This window comes from Pan troglodytes, chromosome 10 (genome assembly GCF_028858775.2).
Source record: "Pan troglodytes isolate AG18354 chromosome 10, NHGRI_mPanTro3-v2.0_pri, whole genome shotgun sequence".
In the NCBI taxonomy this organism is placed as follows: Eukaryota; Metazoa; Chordata; class Mammalia; order Primates; family Hominidae; genus Pan; species Pan troglodytes.
The window spans coordinates 122,422,478-122,441,650 of NC_072408.2; the positions used below are offsets into that span (position 1 = coordinate 122,422,478).

The 19,173-nt window shown below is 43.3% G+C and overlaps 1 long non-coding RNA gene across 1 annotated transcript in view; it reads right to left on the bottom strand.

Moving 5' to 3' along the window:
* LOC107967649 (uncharacterized) overlaps positions 1-14,255 on the bottom strand; it is a 60,677-nt gene extending 46,422 nt beyond the window's left edge. Inside the window, exons 1-2 of the long non-coding RNA XR_008538575.2 lie at positions 14,059-14,255; positions 12,954-13,051 (exon numbers count right to left, since the gene is read on the bottom strand). This is a non-coding gene — a long non-coding RNA (uncharacterized LOC107967649). The remainder of the gene's footprint in view (positions 1-12,953; positions 13,052-14,058) is intronic.
* Positions 14,256-19,173: the final 4,918 nt, after the last annotated feature.

Consider the following 19,173-nt stretch of genomic DNA (forward strand, 5'->3'; position numbering starts at 1 on the left):
GTCTCCTTGAAGCCTGCAGTGGCCTAAGGAAGAAGATAGGAATGGCCATGGGATAAACTATATCCATGGAAACCCCCAACCTGAGTTATTTACAATCAGACAAGCATAATGTGTCTTTTCTTTCTCCCCAGAGTTGATGTGTCTGACTGAGCAAACTACATAAATTACTTTGACTATCAACTTCATTTAAGCCTCTGGAGATACAGATATCAACAAGCAGGAAGAATAAACATGGCATTAATAGGTAGGGTGGGAAGCTTGTACAATGCAAATCCTTTGGCCTTCACTGTTTATTACAATCAGATTTCTAAGCTTGATAGAGCTAGTTTGGCCCTAATTCACCTGAGATCACTTTTTGAAATGATGCTATTCAACTTTCTTTCAAAAAACTTTATTTTTTAAGTTAGAAAACCTCTTAGAGTTTATTATTGAAAATGTACAAGACAGCTGGGCGTGGTGGCTCATGTCTGTAATGCCAGCACTTTGGGAGGCCGAGGCAGGCAGATCACAAGGTCAGGAGATCGAGACCATCCTGGCTGACACAGTGAAACCCCATCTCTACTAAAAAAAAAAAAAAAATACAAAAAAATTAGCCAGGCATGGTGGTGGGCACCTGTAGTCCCAACTACTTGGGAGGCAGAGACAGAAGAATGGCATGAACCCAGGAGGTGGAGCTTGCAGTGAGCCGAGATCGCGCCACTGCACTCCAGCCTGGGTGACAGAGCAAGACTCCGTCTCAAAAAAAAAAGAAAAAGAAAACATACAAGACAACACAGATAGATTAAAATTACACTTGTTCCCCAAGATAGAGTACTGCTAATATTTTGTTGTCTTGTCTTCTAGGTACCCGAGATTGGGTAACTTATAAACAAGAGATGTTTATTTGAGTCAAAGTTTTGGAGGCTGGAAAATCCCAAATAAAGGGGCAGATCCAGTGGGGACTTCTTGCTGCATCATAACATGGTAGAAGACATCACATGGCAGGGGATTGTGTGCTCGACAGAGAGAGAGAAAATGGGGACCAGATTATTATTTTGCCAGGAGCCCACTCACTTGATAACTAACGCACTCCATTGATAACAGTATTAACTCATTCGGGTGGAGTCCTTATGACCTAATCATCTCTTAAAGTCCCTACCTCCCAAACCATTACCTTGGCAATTACACTTCAGCATGAGTTTTGGAGAAGACATTCAAACTACAGCAGTATCTTTTAATGCATTCATGTGCTTTCTAACCTGACATGGACACTCTATGTCAATTAGCACTACAGCATTTCACAAATGCCTGCATATAGAACCCTTTAATTTAATTATTCCCCTATTCAGACATTTTAGTTGTTTTCATTTTTTAATCATAAATAATGCACGAATGAACATCTTTAGAGCTAAATTGGCTCTTAGACACATCCATGAAGATTTTCTTAGAAAACATTTGGGAAAGTAATATTGCTGTCTCTAAGTGGACACATACTGTAAAGACTTTTTATCTATGTTATAAACCTTCTTTTGGGTAAGGTTCTTTCTTCCTATATTACATGATGGTGGGTGTTTCTCACACACACACACACACACACACACACACACACACACTTATTCAACACATTTTCTGAGGACCTACTTTATGCCAAGCATTTTCTAGGTAATGGGAATGTAAGTAAAGGAATGTAGCAAAGAACCAGACAAACGTCTCTGCCATCACAAAGTTTATATGATGGTGGAAGAGAGAGACAATAAATACAGTATGTAGTATGTTAAATGGTAATAAATGCTAAAGAGGAAACACAGAGGAAAAAGAAGAGGCTTATGAGTTGTGGGGGTAGAAAAGGGGTGGGAATATTAAATGGGACCATCAGAGAAGATCTCACTGAGAAGAGGATATTTGTGCAAAGCCCTGAGGGAGTAAGGACTCTACAAGAATATCTGATGAAAGAGCATTCCAGACAGAAAGAACAGCAGGTGCAAAGTCCCCAAGGCAGGACCATGCCTGGAGGATTCAAGGGGCAACAAGGGTGCCCATGTGGCTGGAACAGAGAGAGAGAGAAGTATGAGATGGGGTCAGAGATGATGGCAGGCCATAATAAAAACTAGGTTTTTACAGTGAGTGAGATGGGAATCATTGGGTGATTTGGAGCAAAAAGTGACACAATTTTATATTTTAACAAAATAAATCTGGCCTCTGTGTTGAAAATAGAACTTTAGGGCAACACAGGTGAGGGCAGAAAGGCTAGTTAGGAGGCTGCTGGAATAATCCAGGGGGGAAATGGCATGAGTTTCCCAGGTGATAGCAGTGGAAGAAGTTAGTGGTATATTCTAAAGACACATCACCTATAGATGCATAGATATGGATGGATGGATGGATGGATGGATGGATGGATGGATGGATGTACCGGTGGATGGATAATGGATGGATGGATGATGGATGGATGGATGAATGGGTGCTGGATGGAGAATGGATGAATAGGATAGGATAGCATATTGTAATGTATAACACATAAGTGAACATATCAAAATTTGAGGGAGGGCCAATGAGATTCTGCAGTTAGTCTAGAAAAGGTAGAAATAGCATATTCCTTTCCTCAGGAAATTTACCATTCTAGAGTGACTCCCCCAACAATCCTGAAGGTAGATATTATCATGCCCAATTTATAGAGGAGGAAACTGAGATTCAGAGAAGTTTCCACCCTCCCCCCCGCAATGTCAAACAACTAGTAAGTGGCAACACCAATATTCCGAAATTCTATCTCATTCCAAATCTTCGGGGCAAATACTGTAACCTGAGAAATGGGAAACATGTCCCTTCACCCCAAAGAAACATACAGGGCAAAAGAAGGAAACATTTACAGAGGAGAAGAACTAAAAAAGAATCAAAAGTAGGCAGTTTGTTTATAAGTACAGGAGATGGAAGTGGAGGCAAGCAGTTCATAAAAAGAGTCAGCTGAGAGAGACGAATAAAGATCTTTCCGTCTAAGATGACCTGATATGAGTAGAGACTGCATCCGTAGGCGTCATGCTCTTTCTCCAAGGCTGCAGTTATTTATCTGCTTGAGCTCTTGTTTTTTCCCTTGCTTTAAAGTGAAATGCGCAAACACTCCCACTTCAAAGGGAAAAATCCTCATAAATGTCATTTTACTGCCGGCCTAGAAGAATAGCATCAACAGATCCTGAAAGCAGGGTGGGTGCAGGGACCCCAGGCATGTCTGTGACTAAGAAGGAAAATGGTCACTGGTTGCTGCGATAGCAGAGAAGCCAGCCTTGAATGAACTCAGCTGAGTACATGCCTATAGCAGCTAAGATCACGGCTAAGACCATGACACTGCCTTAGTTCAAATCCAAAATACGTCTCTTTTTAGTCAGACAAGTCCCTCAACAACGCTGGGCCTTGGTTTCTTCATCTGTAAAATGGAGTGATTTCAAAGTTATTTTTAGGGTTTTAAAAAGTTCAATGTGATATACCTAGCACAGTGCCTGGCAAGTACGTCTTTAGCAGATGTTAGCTGTTGTCTTTGGGTATCTCTTGCATGGACAGATCTGGGTCTGAGTGTTATGGTGCTTCTTGTGGCAGAAAGTGAGTGGTGTCTTCTCATATATGTGGGCATTCCAGATGTGAATTATCAGGTAAGATGCAGGTCCCCAGGTAAGAAATAGGAACTTGGAAAGCAGGCTGTAGAAACTGGGCCAACACTACTGACTAGAGACCCAAGAGTTATTCCTCCTCCCTTCTCCCTGGCTACCATCCTCTGTAGAGGCTAGAAAGCTAAACATGGTCAGCCTCCCTTGCAGCTATGGGACTAGTCCTGTTCAGGAAACAGAAATGAAAGCCCGCAAGGGAGAATTTTGGAAACATTATAATTTGATAAAAAGAGACAGCCTTAACCTGGACCTTCCCATTTTCCCTTTTCTTCTTTCCCCTCTGGCAATGCAGGAAGTAACCATCTTGTGGCCATGAGGGAGAGCCCAAGAGAATCCCAGGAGCTCTCAAAAGAAAACTATTGGCTTACTGAGCCAATGCCAACAATCTACTGCCTACTCACAAGGACTTCTGATATGTGGGTGATTTAAGCCTCTGTCATTAGGTTTTCCATGATTTGCAGTCATTTGCATTTTTAGCTAACACAAACACAAGAGGGAAAAGTCCTTCCTTTCCTTAGGCCCAGTTCCCCCGAATCTCAACTTCAAGCAGCCTAGATGTCATCAGGAATACCTCCAGCTTGTTGGAAAACATTGGCTTCTGCTTCATCAATAGCCAGGAAATAGGCAGAAAGACACCCTAAAGACACTTCAAGCCAAAGAGGAATGTAACTTAGCTAGTGGGACAAATCATCTATTACTTCTCAATGCCCTCTCAGTTTATTTCCCTTGTGCCATCCCAGAGCTTTTAGGGAGATGCTATTTGACATCCTGTCCTGGTCTCAGATTTGCTACGGGGAATTAGAAGGAGGGCTGCAAGTCTGCCTAGGTTAGATCATTGAATGGAGAATGAGGACTGGCCAAGGGAAATTGGTATCTTGGGGGAAAGAAAATCAGAGCTTTAAGATTTCCTCCCTTCTTTCACACTGTGGAGTCAAGACTGATTTTGTTCAGGGCCCAGGAAGTTCCTAACAGCTACAGCAGAGTTTTCCAAACAGTTTCCTTCTTCAAGGTCTCAGCTTAAAAAGGAAGTTCACAGATAATTGACACCTCAACCCTATTTACATTGCTTGTTCAATCTAGTTCATTCTCCCCAAAAACTAAAGCACATGTCTACATCAGATGAGTTTCTTAATGCTTATCCTACAGATAAAATACATTCTGCCATTACAGTCCTTAATCATTTATTCATGCATGTGTGGGCTGATTGATTGATGAACTGATTGATTCTTTAACATTTGTTGAGCACCTACTGTAGGCCAAATTCTGCATGGAATGGAATTTTAAGTATGACAAGTGGCACATGCCGGCCTTTGTATGGAAACAACATCCTGGGTTTCATCCACTTCCTATGATAAACCTTCTTCAAAACTCATCTAGGGAAACTTTCTCCCAATCTATACATTCCATAATTTATCGCCTGGTTGATATTTTTATTGGTTTTGCTCCAAGAGAGTCTAGTTGCAGTTGTTCAAACAGTTTTGCTTAGTCAGCCTGCAAATGAATTTTTAAAAATATCTTGGCAAGTGTACAACTTGCATTGGAGAATTCTGCATGACTTTATTGTGCTTTTACAGAGAGTAGGAGTATATAGAATGGAATATATCACAAAACCTTTGTAGTAGTTTTGGAAGATGGGGGACAAATTGCTTTGCTCAGGACATATAACCACACTACCACCTGGTGGTAATGTTGTACCTGAAACCCTTGAATAAAGGTGGCCCTGAGCCCAAATTTTTGGTGAAATTTATGAATTGGAGAGAGATTTTTCATGTATGAAATTAAAAGGGCCAAGCATCCATGTAAAACCATATCTCAGAAATCTGATGAAAATTCAGATCAATACTTCCCAGTTATCATCTTTAACTGTCATATTTATGGTGAATCATAACTGTTCTCAGAAGCAAAGTGCTTTTCATGTGCCTGACTTGAGATAACATTACTATTGCTTCCATTTCACAGCTGAGAAAACTGAGGCTCAAAGAGGCCACGGAACTGCCCAGGGTTTATAGTTAGCAAAATAGGGAAGCCAGGACTCAAACCCACATTTTCTGATGCTGAAACACACACTATGCATTTAGGAAGGGTATCATTATACTTTTGGGTGCTGTTTAAATTGAAAACGCATGAATCAATGACATAACAGAGCACATTGGCATCAAGGCAAGTAAATAGAATAAAGAAAACAATAGGTAGTGTGTCTGTATCTGTGTTGACTGATTATACATAGGACAAATAGCCTTGTCTTAGGTTAGGCCAGATGCCCTAGAAGCAGAGCCTGGGAAAAGGATTAGGTGCCAGTGATTTATTGAGTGCCCTTAAGAGAAACCTATACTGGTATGGAAGAAACAAGATAGAAAAGTGGAAGAAGTCAGGCAATGATGTGGTTTCAGGTAAAATCTAGCCTCATCCTGATCTGACCAGGAGCCCTGGGGTGTTAATGGCACTGCACACCTTGAGATGAGGAGACTTGACTTTTGTACCCCAGCATATGCCAGTCACTGACTATGGGCTGCCATGGAAGGGAATGTAAAACTCTCAGTTTCCTGCAGGCAAAGTGGCTCCAGTCGCTTCAAAGCAATTCTCTGAAGAAGGGTTGGAGGTATGAGCAGTTAGCAGCACCCTACACAACAGCTGGGTGATGCAAAGACTCAGTTGCCAAAGAGGATCCCAGGGGATCAGGTAAGGCACCAACAGCATCCCTACAGATCCCCAAATCTGCAAAAGGGAGCCACAATGAGATGACTGTCAGTGTAGCCTAATTTCTCCAGGAAACAGCCTATCCACACCACCAGGAAGAAAGGCCTCTGCCCTGTTTCTAAGCACTGTTCAATTCACACAATCTTTCCTAATAGGGTCAGAGAGAATATGATATTTCAGTTGGGAATGGAATTGAAAAAAATTATTCAGGTGGGTTCATAAGTAAGGGTGGGACAGGAATACAAATTGGAAATAATCACATGTCCAATTCTAGAAAAATGACTAGGTAAATTATAACACAGCCACATGGCAGAATATCATGCCTTCATTAACAATGAAGGTCATACTAAGAATTGGTGATTGTCACCTTTCATCTGGCTTGTTTCCATCTGAACTCCTGGCTTCTATCTATGTCTCCTACAGCCTATGTATTAGTCCGGGTTCTCCAGAAGGACATAACTAATAGGATCTATGTATATATGAGACAGAGTTTATTAGGGAGAATTAACCCACACCATCACAAGGTGAAGTCCCATGATAGACTCTCTGTAAACTGGGGAAGAAATAAGCCAGTAGTAGCTCAGTCTGAGTCCAAAAGCCTCAAAAAGAGAAAAGCCAACAGTGCAGACTTCAGTCTGTGGCCCAAGGCCCAAGAGCCCCCTGGCAAATCACTGATATAAATCCAAGAGTCCAAAGGCTGAAGAACCTGGAGTCTGATGTCCAAGGGCAGGAAGAGCGGAAGGAAGCATCCAGCTTGGGAGAAAGATGAAAGCCAGAACACTTAGCAAGCAAGGTCATCCCACCTTCTTTTGCCTGCTTTGTTCCAGCTGTACTCACAGCCGATTGGATGGTGCTCACCCACACTGAGGATGGGTATTCCTCGCCAACTCCACTGACTCAAATGTCAATTTCCTCTGGCAGCACCCTTACAGACACACCCAGAAACAATACTTTTACCAGCTATCTAGGCATCCTTCAATCCAATCAAGTTGACACCTAATATTAATCATCACAGCCTATGATAAACACAACAGCTAGAGATCAGTTTTAAAATCACAGATCAATTCACATGATGCTTATGCTTTCAAAACTTTCTGACAGCTTCTCATCGTACTTTTAATGAAAGTCACAGTCCTCACCCTAGCTCACAGGGCCGTACAAGCCCTCAGAAATCTGCTCCCTGCTATCTTTCTCACACCAACTCCTACCACTCTCCCCATCCCCGGCCACTCCCTTCTAGCCACTGTGGCCTCCATGAGGTGCCTCAAATGCACCCGCACACACTCACCCCGGGGCCTTTGCACAGTGGTTCCCTCTGCCTGGATGTTCTTTTTGCTGACTCCCTCACCTCCTTCAGTTCTAGGCCCAGGTGCCAGTTTCTCATTAAGGCCTTCTCCAACTACCCTGTTTACAATTTAAACACATACACACACACACACACACACACACACACACACACACACACACACAGAGGCACTCTTTCCTCCTTTCCTGCTTTATTTTTCTTCATCGCATCTAGTATTACCATCTCACACCTATATATTTTATGCATTTGTTTTGTGTACTATTTCTCTGAACTAGAAAGTAAGATCTGAGAAGGCAGGTATTTGGGTTCATGCCATTCACTTCTGTGTCCCCAGCATCTAGGACAATTACACAGTAGGTGCTCCAAAAGTATACGCTGATTGAGTGAATGAAGAAATAAATGACTAATGGAGACACTGCACTTGCTTAATAGAAAAATACACTTGTTATGAAAGCAGAATGCACAAATATATACACTCAGAATGAGTTTACTTACACAAAATAAATATACGTCTTGCAGAAGAAAGAGACCGGAAGGAAATTCAGCATCATGTGGACAGTGGTTAAATTTAGTGGCAGTAGTATTAATAATTATTATATTCTTCTCAGTACTTTTCTGCAGGGACCAATTTTCTACTGTGGCCACGTGTAAAATATTTTAGCTGAGGGGAAATGCTTGGTTTGGTCTTGTTTTTTAAAAAATGAAAGTTGAAACATGAAAGAGTTTTGATGGATTAATCAGTTTAATGATCATTTCCACAGCACAAAAGACAGGCAACATATTAAATGCCTGCTGCGTATGTCATCCTGTGGCGAGACATGAAGGAAGATACAGTCCTACATTATCCTGTGTTTCGGCCCAATGCCTGGCTTGTCCCACGTGCTCATTAAGAGTTTAAGAATGGAAAGAAGAGTGGAAAGGAAAGAGAAAGGAAGAGATGGAGGAAGAAGGAAAGGAGAGAGAAAGAAGCAGAAAGGGAAGAAGTGAGAAAGGGAGGCAAGAAAGGGGAGAAAGGGGAGGGGAAGGAAGGGGAGGGGAAGGAAGGGGAGGGGAAGGAAGGGGAGGGGAAGGGAAGGGAAGGAGAGGGGAGGGGGGAAGGAAGGAGAGGGGGAGGAGGGAGGGAGGGGGGAGGGGGGAGGGAAGGAGAGGGGGAGGAGGGAGGGAGGGGGAGGGGGGAGGGAAGGAGGGGGGAGGGAAGGGGGCGGGGAGGGGGAGGGGGAGGGAAGGGGGAGGGGAGGGGGAGGGGAGGGGGAGGGGGAGGGGAGGGGGAGGGAAGGGGAGGGGGGAGAGGGGAGGGGAGGGGGGAGAGGGGAGGGGAGGGGGGAGAGGGGAGGGGAGGGGGGAGAGGGGAGGGGAGGGGGAGGGGAGGGGGAGGGGAGAGGGGATGGGAGGGGGGAGGGGAGAGGGGAGGGGAGGAGGGAGGGGAGGGGAGGAGGGAAGGAAAGAATATGAGAGAGGGAGAGAGGAGGGAGGAAACCTATATACATCAAAATCTCATCCTCTATCATGATGGAGTCTGAAGGCTTCTCCCCCAGTTCCTGGCTGGGGTGGGGCCGCCTAGGGAGGCCAGTTCTTAGGCTGAGGCAATCATCTGTTGGGCAAACACTATGTGTCAGACCCCAGATAACTTGGGGTCCAACCATGCACAAGTGCCTTCAATTCTCTGAGGCTTTGAGCTCCACTGCACAATGGGATGTTCACATCAGCACCCCTTTTAATGTCTCTTAGTCCACATAATGAACTGATGAGATAGGCATTATTCACCCCAATTTAAACATGCAACACTGAGGTGACAAGAGAGGATACAGCCCCTGTCCAAAGTCATACACACAACTATTAAATAGCAGAGACAGATTTGATCCTATTCTCCAAAGCCTTTTATTTTCCCTAACTATGCATGCTTCCTTGGAAAGGGCATTTGAGTGTGAAAGCAGATCTTGGAAAGAGGGGAGTCTCTAAGGCTAAGAAACAAGCGTGCTGGACCTTGGGCCATTTAGGCACTGGTTCTCTGTGCTCTGATGGTAAGCAGACATCTTTGCATCTCCACACCCCCCGGGAGTGAAATCTTCTGTGTTCAAGAGACTGTAGTTCACCCAAGGTCAGGGTAATTGTGCATGATTAATGGTTGTCTCTTCGTGAAAGACCCACACAAAAGCTCCAAACCAACTTAGTCGTAATTTCATACTTCTCCCAGTCCACTTAGAAGAACGGGGTTTTATTTCCTGTGTGCACAGCCACGAAATCAGAATCTTCAGCTCAGGAAAAGAGCTTTTAAACCTCTGATTCACAGACCGTGTTTTGCCAAGGCCAGGGCCAGACAGCAAGGAATGTGTCTGGCCCCTTTAGGTAAGAAGGAAAAGGGAGGTTATAATAGAAAGAAGGGGGAATTGTCAATTGCTCACCATGCACCAAGCATCATCCCATGTTTGTTAGATGAGTTAACTCCCTCAATCCTCAAATCCAATCTGTGATTATCTCCATTTTACTAAGGAAACTGAGGCACAGAGAGGATAAGTAGTTTAGGTCACATGGCTACAGTTAGGGAGCCAGGATTTGAACCTTGATCATCTGGCTCCAGAACCAGATGTTAAGGAAGCCCTGTCCAGCTTCATGTTTTAGATAGACTCCAAATCTTCACTGTGGTCGTAAGTCAAATCAACTTGATTGACAACTCAGTGTAAAGTGGTTTCTTTACAAGCAACGACCCTATGCCCATCAAAACTAGAGTTGTCACCCTTCCAATGGCTCATGTCGTATCGCCTACCTGTCCCCACCCCAAGATCCATCCAAACTGCCCCTTTGGTGTCAGCCATGCCCAGTGACCTTCTATTTCCCCATGGGCGTGGTGCTTTTGCATCTCTCCACACCTTTGCACCTGTTGTGCCCCCTGCCTGGAATGCCGGTCTTGTCCAGCGTTTGCCTACTTAGTTTTGTCGAGCCTTTGCCTACTTGGCCAAATCCGGCTCACCTTTCGTGACTCAAGTTGAGCATCTCCCCCAACAAATAGTGACGAGTGGATGAAGCAAAACATTAAATCCAAGTTCACTAACTGGCATCCCATGGTCCAGATGTGTTCTTCAACAGAATGTGGTTTGGCCACATGGTGCTTTTAGCAGTTTGAATTCATTGCTATAATTTTTAAAGTAGGAGATATCACCTTAAAAAAATTTGGAGTTCTGGAGGTTCTTGAAAAGCCGGACGATCTGGTGACTGGACCTAAAACCTTGTATAGCCACAACTGGCTGGAGCTGGGCAGTGGCTGTCCCCTTTGGTGGATGGGATACAGGCTCTCCAGACCACCAGAGCCCCCTCCACCCCCATCGCTGCCTACCTTATTCATGTATCACCCTATGTTAGGGTTCTCTAGAGGGACAGAACTAATAGGACAGATGTATATATAAAGAGGAGTTTATTAAGGAGTATTAACTCACACCATCACAAGGTAAGGTCCCACAATAGGCCATCTGCAAGCTGAGGATCAAGGAAGCCAGTCCGAGTCCCAAAGCTGAAGAACTCGGAGTCTGATGTTCGAGGGCAGGAAGCATCCAGCATGGGAGAAAGATGCAGGCCAGAAGACTAAACCAGTCTAGTCTTTCCACATTCTTCTGCCTGCTTTTTATTCTGGCCACACTGGCAGCTGATTAGATGGTGCCCACCCAGACTGAGGGTGGGTCTGCCTTTCCCAGTCCACTAATTCAAATGTTAATCTCCTTTGGCAACACCCTCAGAGACACACCCAGGAAAAATACTTTGCATCCTTCAGTCCAATCAAGTTGACACTCAATATTAACCATCACACACCCCCATCTTGCCCGTGTAGGTCTTGGAGTTTTTAAGACTTGCTCTATAGGACAGTCTGCAAAATAGAAGTTTGGAAGCACAGAAAGGGAGTCTCTGCTCTGAATTGCCCCTTTCCATTGTGGTGCCTGCCTGGCCTTGCCCTCTGCAGGACATATTATATAACAAATCAGGCCACTGGCTCCAGAAGTGTGTGATAGGAAAAACCATATCCCATTCATTTGTTTATTTCACAAATATTTTTTGGAGGACTCACGACGTGCAAGGAATTCTGTCTAATTGGCATGCATTTCAGGGAAGCTGCCAGAAGTCACCTCTAACCCTCTAACTTTTTATCTTTTCTCCTGAAACCTTTAAAATGCAACTTCGCCATGCTGTATCCAAGTTTCTAAGGCTTAGAAATTTCATCTCTTGCAAATGGACCATTAAAGACCCCCTCCCTGCCTCCTCTTGGCAACTCCTTTAGTGGTTGATGTGGCTCTTTGAGTGTGTCTTTCAGATGCTCTGGGTCTCGGCTAATCTACAGCTCGCTTTCATGTGTGCTTAGTTACAGACAATGAGGGGAAGCAGCCCAGGACTGTGCCTCCTAGTCAGGCTCATTACAGCGTCCTCGGCCTGTGTAGAAGATGCGGACACCTTGCCCCAAACCCAGCCTGGCAACTTTTATTGGAGCTTAGGCTTTAACTGGGGATTATAAAGAGCTGGAGGTTTTATGGGAGACAGCTGGAATGCCAATCCCTATAGGTGGCTGCAGCCAGAGTCTCCAAAAAGGAAACAGTGGGTTTCCAGGCAGACCAGTTCAGCCTCCTCATGCCCAGGGGAGGAAGGAAGGAGGTGACTGCCAGCTGCCCTCTGATCTTTGAACCTGGGCCTGTCAGCTTCACAGGGGAGCAGTAAAGCATTCAGTCAACCCGAGGATCCCTGTTCTCTCCACCTGGGATACCTCACCCAGCCCCGACCTCCACTGTCCTGAGTGCAATAGCCCCACACCCTTGCCTGTCTGTTCTCACCGATGGGTAAGGCTGTTCATGAACAAGGACACCGCACAGCAGGATTGTGGCGGGTCTTCCAGTAGAATCATACTGTATTTTCCTGATTCTTCTCTGGCTAGTGATTCCAGAAACCCAGACCACAGGTGGTTGCCATGGCAACTGGGCTCAGAATTTTTGTTTTTGTTTTTGTTTTTTTTTTTAACTATGTTCTATATCCAAGAGAAGGAGGGCACATTTGGGGAAGGGGGGGGGATGGTGGAGGAAGCTCCATCAGATTTACCTTCCTGCTTCTGGCCTTTTATCTCAGGCTGAGACCACAGCCACTGTGAGAGGACCAGGGAGTAATTCCTGGAGGGATTCGGCAGGGCGCAATCAGAGGGCCTTTGGGGGGTTTCCGAGGCCTCCCCTCTCCATTTCCTTCCTAATTGTGACATCATGAACGCCCTAACAAGTTAGGCATGTGGAAGGCTCCAATTCCTGCCTGCCCTCTCCCTTCCCCCACCGCCTCTCCCAGCTACAGATACTGACCCAGACCTGCAGAAAGACAGAAGGACATCCAGTCTGGAGACCTAGGCTGTGTGACCCTAGGAAATACACTTTGCTTCTCTGGGCCTCAGTTTTCCCATCTGTAAAGTGGAGTAGGTGGACCAGAAAAAAAAAAAAAAGACAATTAGGTTTTCTCTCAGCTGCCATTTCTCAACTATTGGTAGAGGCTGTCTGAAAGCACTCTGTCGAGAAGTCAGTTAGCAAATATCCGTGTTCTACTTTGCCATTTTTATAAAACACATCCACAGCTTCATCTGCAGGCTGCGGTTTTGGCTTTTTTGAGGTAGGAAACAAAAGTTGCTGCAAAGCAGTCTAAAGGAAGAATCCTTCCAAATCATCAAGATCATTTTCCTCCTCATCTCTTAAATTTTCTCATCCACACCTAATTCAATGGCAAGTGTTTTTAGCAACTCAAATCCAATTGGGTGTTCTAAAGCATGCAGTTTCGTTTTTATGAATGCAATTCTTCTTTTACACACTCATTTTTATTGGCTGATATGAAATTTTATTAAATCGCATGATTACAATAACAAGAAGGGGTAGATTCAGCTTTGTGGGATCTGAAGCTTACACAATTTGGAAGCTCTTTCAGAGGAAAAAAAAGAAAATTATAAACATAAATTTACCTACAAAACATAGATGCTTATTTAGAATGAGAAAATGTCACAATATGAATCACAAGTTTCTGCTTTTTTAAAAATGAAAATACTACAAATATCACAAAATCCAGAAGGTGATCATAATATTTGTATTAATTAACTACCTCTCACATCACTAAAATATTTTTTATCCTACAACTTCTGGCTACAGACTCTTAATCATTTCTTCTTTACTCAGTAATTTGGGAATAATACATTCTAGAGGAAGAGTAGAATAATTCAGTATTTTCTTAAGCACAGTTGATTAAATGGTTTTTATATTTGAAATACATAAAATACGCAACTTCATGTACAGAAATAATCACCATTGGTATACTGCTTCAGGGTGTGCCCAGGACCCACAGAAATGGATAAATTCTATTTTACATGATTCCCATTCAATAAAAAAAGGAATATGGGGTATGTATACCTGGTAAAGCTGTACTTACAAGCAAATTTCTGCTAGAAAGGAACTTCTATTTTGACGAGTTGTCATTCTAATGGAATCCTCTTACAGTTTTGTGGGTTTGATGACTGAGCATTCTGATTCTCTACAGTTCAGAGTTTCTCTTCCACAACCCACATAACTCTGGTGCCAGGCAACACAAAACATATTCATATTGTGACATGTTCTCTGACTCTGCACCTGAGTATCACAACATCATAAGTAGGCATAGTAAGAGGAGGAACAGTTCTAGAACCCATTCCTACACTGGGATGGCTAGAAACAACTACATAAAGAAATGACTTTAATTCACACGAATATATCGCATTAAAGCCAGTCTAAATATATTCCTAAATCAGCTTTATTTTAACAGTCGTTCTAGTGGCCCCTGACATTTGGGAGGAATGCAAAGAGACTTGTTTTAACCAATACAATTTAAATATTTTATTTTGAAAAATGTTGAAAAACATCATGAGATATATCTGATAATGGACTTTATCCAAAATATATGAAGAACTCTTAAAACTCAACCACAAGAAAATGAACAACCTGATTTTAAAAAATGGGGAAAAGACCTAAAGAGACACCTTGCCAAAGAAGACACACAGATGCCAAGTAAGCAAGTGAAAAGATGTTTCACATCCTAGGTCATTAGGGAACTGCAAATAAAACAACAATGGGATACCACAGAACACCTATTAGAATGGTCAAAATCCAAAACACTGACAACACCAAATGCTGACGAGGATGTGGAGCAATAAGAACTCATATTCATTGCTGGTGAGAATGCAAAATGGTGCAGCCACTTTGCAAGACAGTTTGGCAGTTTCTTAAAAAAGCTAAACATACTCTTACCATAAAATCCAGAAATCATACTCCTTGATATTTACCCAAATGTATTGACAACTTATATCCACACAAAAGCCTGGACATGGATGTGTAAGCAGCTTTATTCATAACTGCCCAGACTTGGAAGTAACCACTTACCTTCAGTAGGTAAGTGGATAATCTATAGTATATCCAGACAGTGGAATATGATTCAGCCCTAAAAGAAATGAGTTATCCAGCCATGAAAAGACATGGTGGAAACTTAAATGCATATTACTATATGAAAGAAGCCAATCTGCAAAGGCTATGTACTGCATGAATCCGACTATATGACACTCTGGACAAAGCAAAACTATGGAAAGAGTAAAAGATCGGTTGTTTCCAGGGGTGAAGAGGGAGAGAGGAATGAACAGGCAGAGCACAGGAAATGTTTTTAGAGTAGGGAAACTATTCTGTATGATACTACAATGGTGGATACATGTCATCATACATCTGTGCAAACCTATAGGATGACAACATCAAGAGTGACATCCTAATGTAAACTATGGACTCAGGTGATGATGTGTCCATGTGTGTCCCTCAATTGTAACATGTGTGGGGAGCATGTTGATGATAAGAAAGGCTGTGCAAGTGTGGGGACAGGGTTGTGGGATATCTGTATCTTCCTATCAACATTTTTGGGAACGTAAACCTACTCTACAAATAAAGTTTATTAATTAAAAGAAAAATTTTTAACATAACATGACCTCCTGAGCACATTGCTAGAGCTCCTCCCAGGGCCCTGGGAGGGGTCAGTGCATGTGAGGTCCTGGAGCTTAAATGTCATTAGGTTATTTTTTTAGAACAAGTATAATTGAGTCAAAGAGGTCTGGGAACCAAGAAGGTTGACGTTTGGTAAATACACACCTCAAGATGAAAGAGAACCTGCACACTTCTCTTTCATCTTGAGGTGCATATTTACCGAAGCGTGCAACAAGCTTTGCACAGCAGTTAGTCTACTTGCAGAGGGGATAGAGAAGGCCAACTCTTCATTGAACAGAGGATAGTAAAGAGAGGTTCTACTGTAATTACCAATATTTGCTGAGCTTCTACTACATATCAGACGGTGTGCTAAGTGTCTTATAGAACAACATCATGATACCTGTATTCTTATTACCAACTTAGAGATTTAAAAAGCTGAAAAATGAAATGAGTTACTAGAGGCCTTACAGACACAATGAAGCTGGGATCCAAAGGTGTGCCTGGCTCCATGGAGTCATGCTGCCTTAATCCAGGGCTTCAGGCAATATATTTAACCATTTATCTTTTTTATATCATGGTGTAATGGTGTAATAGTACCAGCCTTGATGTCCTCTGAGGTCATGCATGTCAAAATTAAAATGAGATCATGGAACAACAGCACCTTTTAACTGTGAGATGCTGCATGTAATTTTCAGGATCCAGGAAGAATAGAGAAATCACTAAAGGTCTTTTGAACAGAAGGAGTTTAATACAGGGAGTTGACTACCTAGATCATGGAAGGGCTGATAAGCCAACAGGAAAGGCTGAAGGAAACCAAAGGATGGAGAATAAGGATTCCCCTTTGGCTGGAGGGACAACAAGAGAAGGTGATTTTGCCAGAGCCAGGAGCTGGGGTATCCAGTGGGTGCTACAGCCCTGGCAGGGGCTGCCCACACAGTTGAGATAAGGGAAGAAAGGGGCTATCCAAAAGGAGATAAACACAGGGAGAAAAGACAGCAGCTGCTGGTAATGCCCCCAGAAGCAGAGAGAGGGGTAGAAATGCCCTGACTTCTCCCCTTCCCCCACCCTCCAGCACTTCTCCCATTGGCCAACCCTTTACAGGAGACTGGGAAACAGCTCCCTGTGATAAAGAACAGCACAGCATGGAAAGTACAGGAAGTGGATTGAAAGCAAACTTGCTATTAACCACACCACACATACACAAGATACTATTATTATCAGAGAGAGCTACAGGCTCCTGACTGACAGAGGAGGGAGGCTAGACATGGGTTTCTAAAATAACAATCCATTTCTCTTCTCCCCCAGGCCTAGAACAAATAGGTTAAAATAAAGTGAAAAAAACTCAGCCAGAAGTTTCTACATTTCTGAATAAAATCTTGACTGTATAAAACAGTTGGGGTGGAGGAGTTGCTAAGGAAAAGGGGGATAGACAGATTCTACATTTTATTCTGCCTGCAAGCTGCGAAAAGATAGCAATCCAAGGGCAGGGTTTATTTCCATCATAAAAATAGAGGGAGGCCTCAGGACTGATGGAAGTGACCTGCCCTCTCATCAGGGGCCTCTGGTGAGGAGGCGCATAGGAGCTCAACCCTAGAGACCAAGAATGACAGCATCCCTCCGGCACTCTTGATCCATCAGAAACTGACAGCCCTACTGTCCAGCAGTGAGCTGGCCAGCAGCTGCTGTGGCTGCATCCTGCTGGAGGGTGTTGATGAGAAGGAGAAAACAGCCCCAGCCAGAAGCCACCGATCCCACTTCTCTCTTCATTGATGTCCTCCCCTGGATTCTGTCTTGGGAGGCAAATGCAGTTCCAGAGAAGCACTCCTGGCCTCATGACTTCTAAGCATCATTTCTCCATCAGGCCTGGTATTTGCAAATGGCTCCTAAGTCCAGGGCTATCTGTCCCCTTTGCTGTTGGAGCCCCCAGCACCTTACGGTTCAAGGCATAGGCCACGTCCAGCTCCTTTGGGGTATGTGTTCTCACTCCCGTAGGACTGGAACACTCCTACAACTCCTTTTTGTCAAGGTAGCACTGGCTCACCTCCCAGTTCTCAGTAAATATCACTCCCTCAGGTGACTCCTCTCTGACCACCCTCCTAACAGAAATGATCTATGCTTCATAGCACTCTTTACTTGCCTTATTTATTACACTCTATTGTTACTACTCATGTAATTACTTAGACCAGGGGTTGGCAAACTATAACCAGCAGGCCAATCCAATCCAGTGCCAGTTTGTGCAGTAAAGTTTTATTGGAACACAAGCATGCTCATTCATTTACATATTGTCTATGACTGCTTCCATACTACAATGATGGAGTTTAGTAGTTGCAACAAAGACCTCATGGCTGACAGAGCCTAAAGTATTTACTATCCGGCCTTAAGTATAATAATAATAATAAAAGAAAATATTCGCTGACCCCCAACCACAGTTATAAAAAGTTTCTTGATCATTCATCCCTGTGAGCAAAATATTTTTGCTTACTCTCCCTCCTAAAACAGTATGTGGATGTATATTTTAATTACATTTTTAAATTGTGTATATTTTAATTGTATGTTTAAATTATATACATGCACTACTTAGTAATACTCCTCACACAGGATGAAACATACTCAATAGTAGAAATGTTTAAAGATTGAATTGAATATATACATAGAAGCTCTAATATTTTCTCCCTATGCTCAAGCATCATTGGTCCAAGATGGTGCCTAAAGCATAGGGGAGGGGTCTTAAAAATGTTTATTAGCTTAATAAAAGCCCTCTCTGAGGCTGCAGATCTTCCCAGACTGAATGAGCAACCCTCTTGAGCCTTTGCAAGCCCTATAGATTAAATTAGAGCCATCAAGCATAGCAATCCTCTCAAGACTGAGATGTCTCATTCGGTTTTCCCACAGTGTCCATTGCCCTGTGAGCTCCATGAAGGCAGGGATTTTTTGTCTCTTGTGTTCATTGTCATATGCTCAACACATAGTGCCTAGAACATAGTGAGAATGTAATAAATACGTGTTGTCAGACTGAATGAATGAAAAAGCATACCTCCCACACCAAGAAAATAAGTGACATTTTCTTCCATTTCTATCTTCTTCCTGAAAGACTCTCAGGTCAATAGGCACTCTGTTTTTGCATTGTGGATTTTTTTTTTATTTATTAAAGGGTAGGCCTGGGCATGGTGGCGCATGCCTGCAATCCCAGCACTTTGGGAGGCCGAGGCTTGAGGTCAGGAGTTTGAGACAATCCTGGCCTGGCCAACATGGTAAAACCCCGTCTCTACTAAGAATACAAAAATTAGCTGGGCATGGTGGCACACGCCTGTTGTTCTAGCTATCCAGGAGGCTGAGGCAGGGGAATCACTTGAACCCAGGAGGTGAAGTTTGCATTGAACTGAGATCGAGCCACTGCACTCCAGCCTGGGCAACAGAGTGAGACTCTGTCTCAAAAAAAAAAAAAAAAAATTAATTAAAGAATGTATATATCCACACACCCCCAAGTTTTTTTTTTCTTTTTGTTTTTAATAATTTTAACTTTTATTTTAGATGCAGTGGGTACATGTGC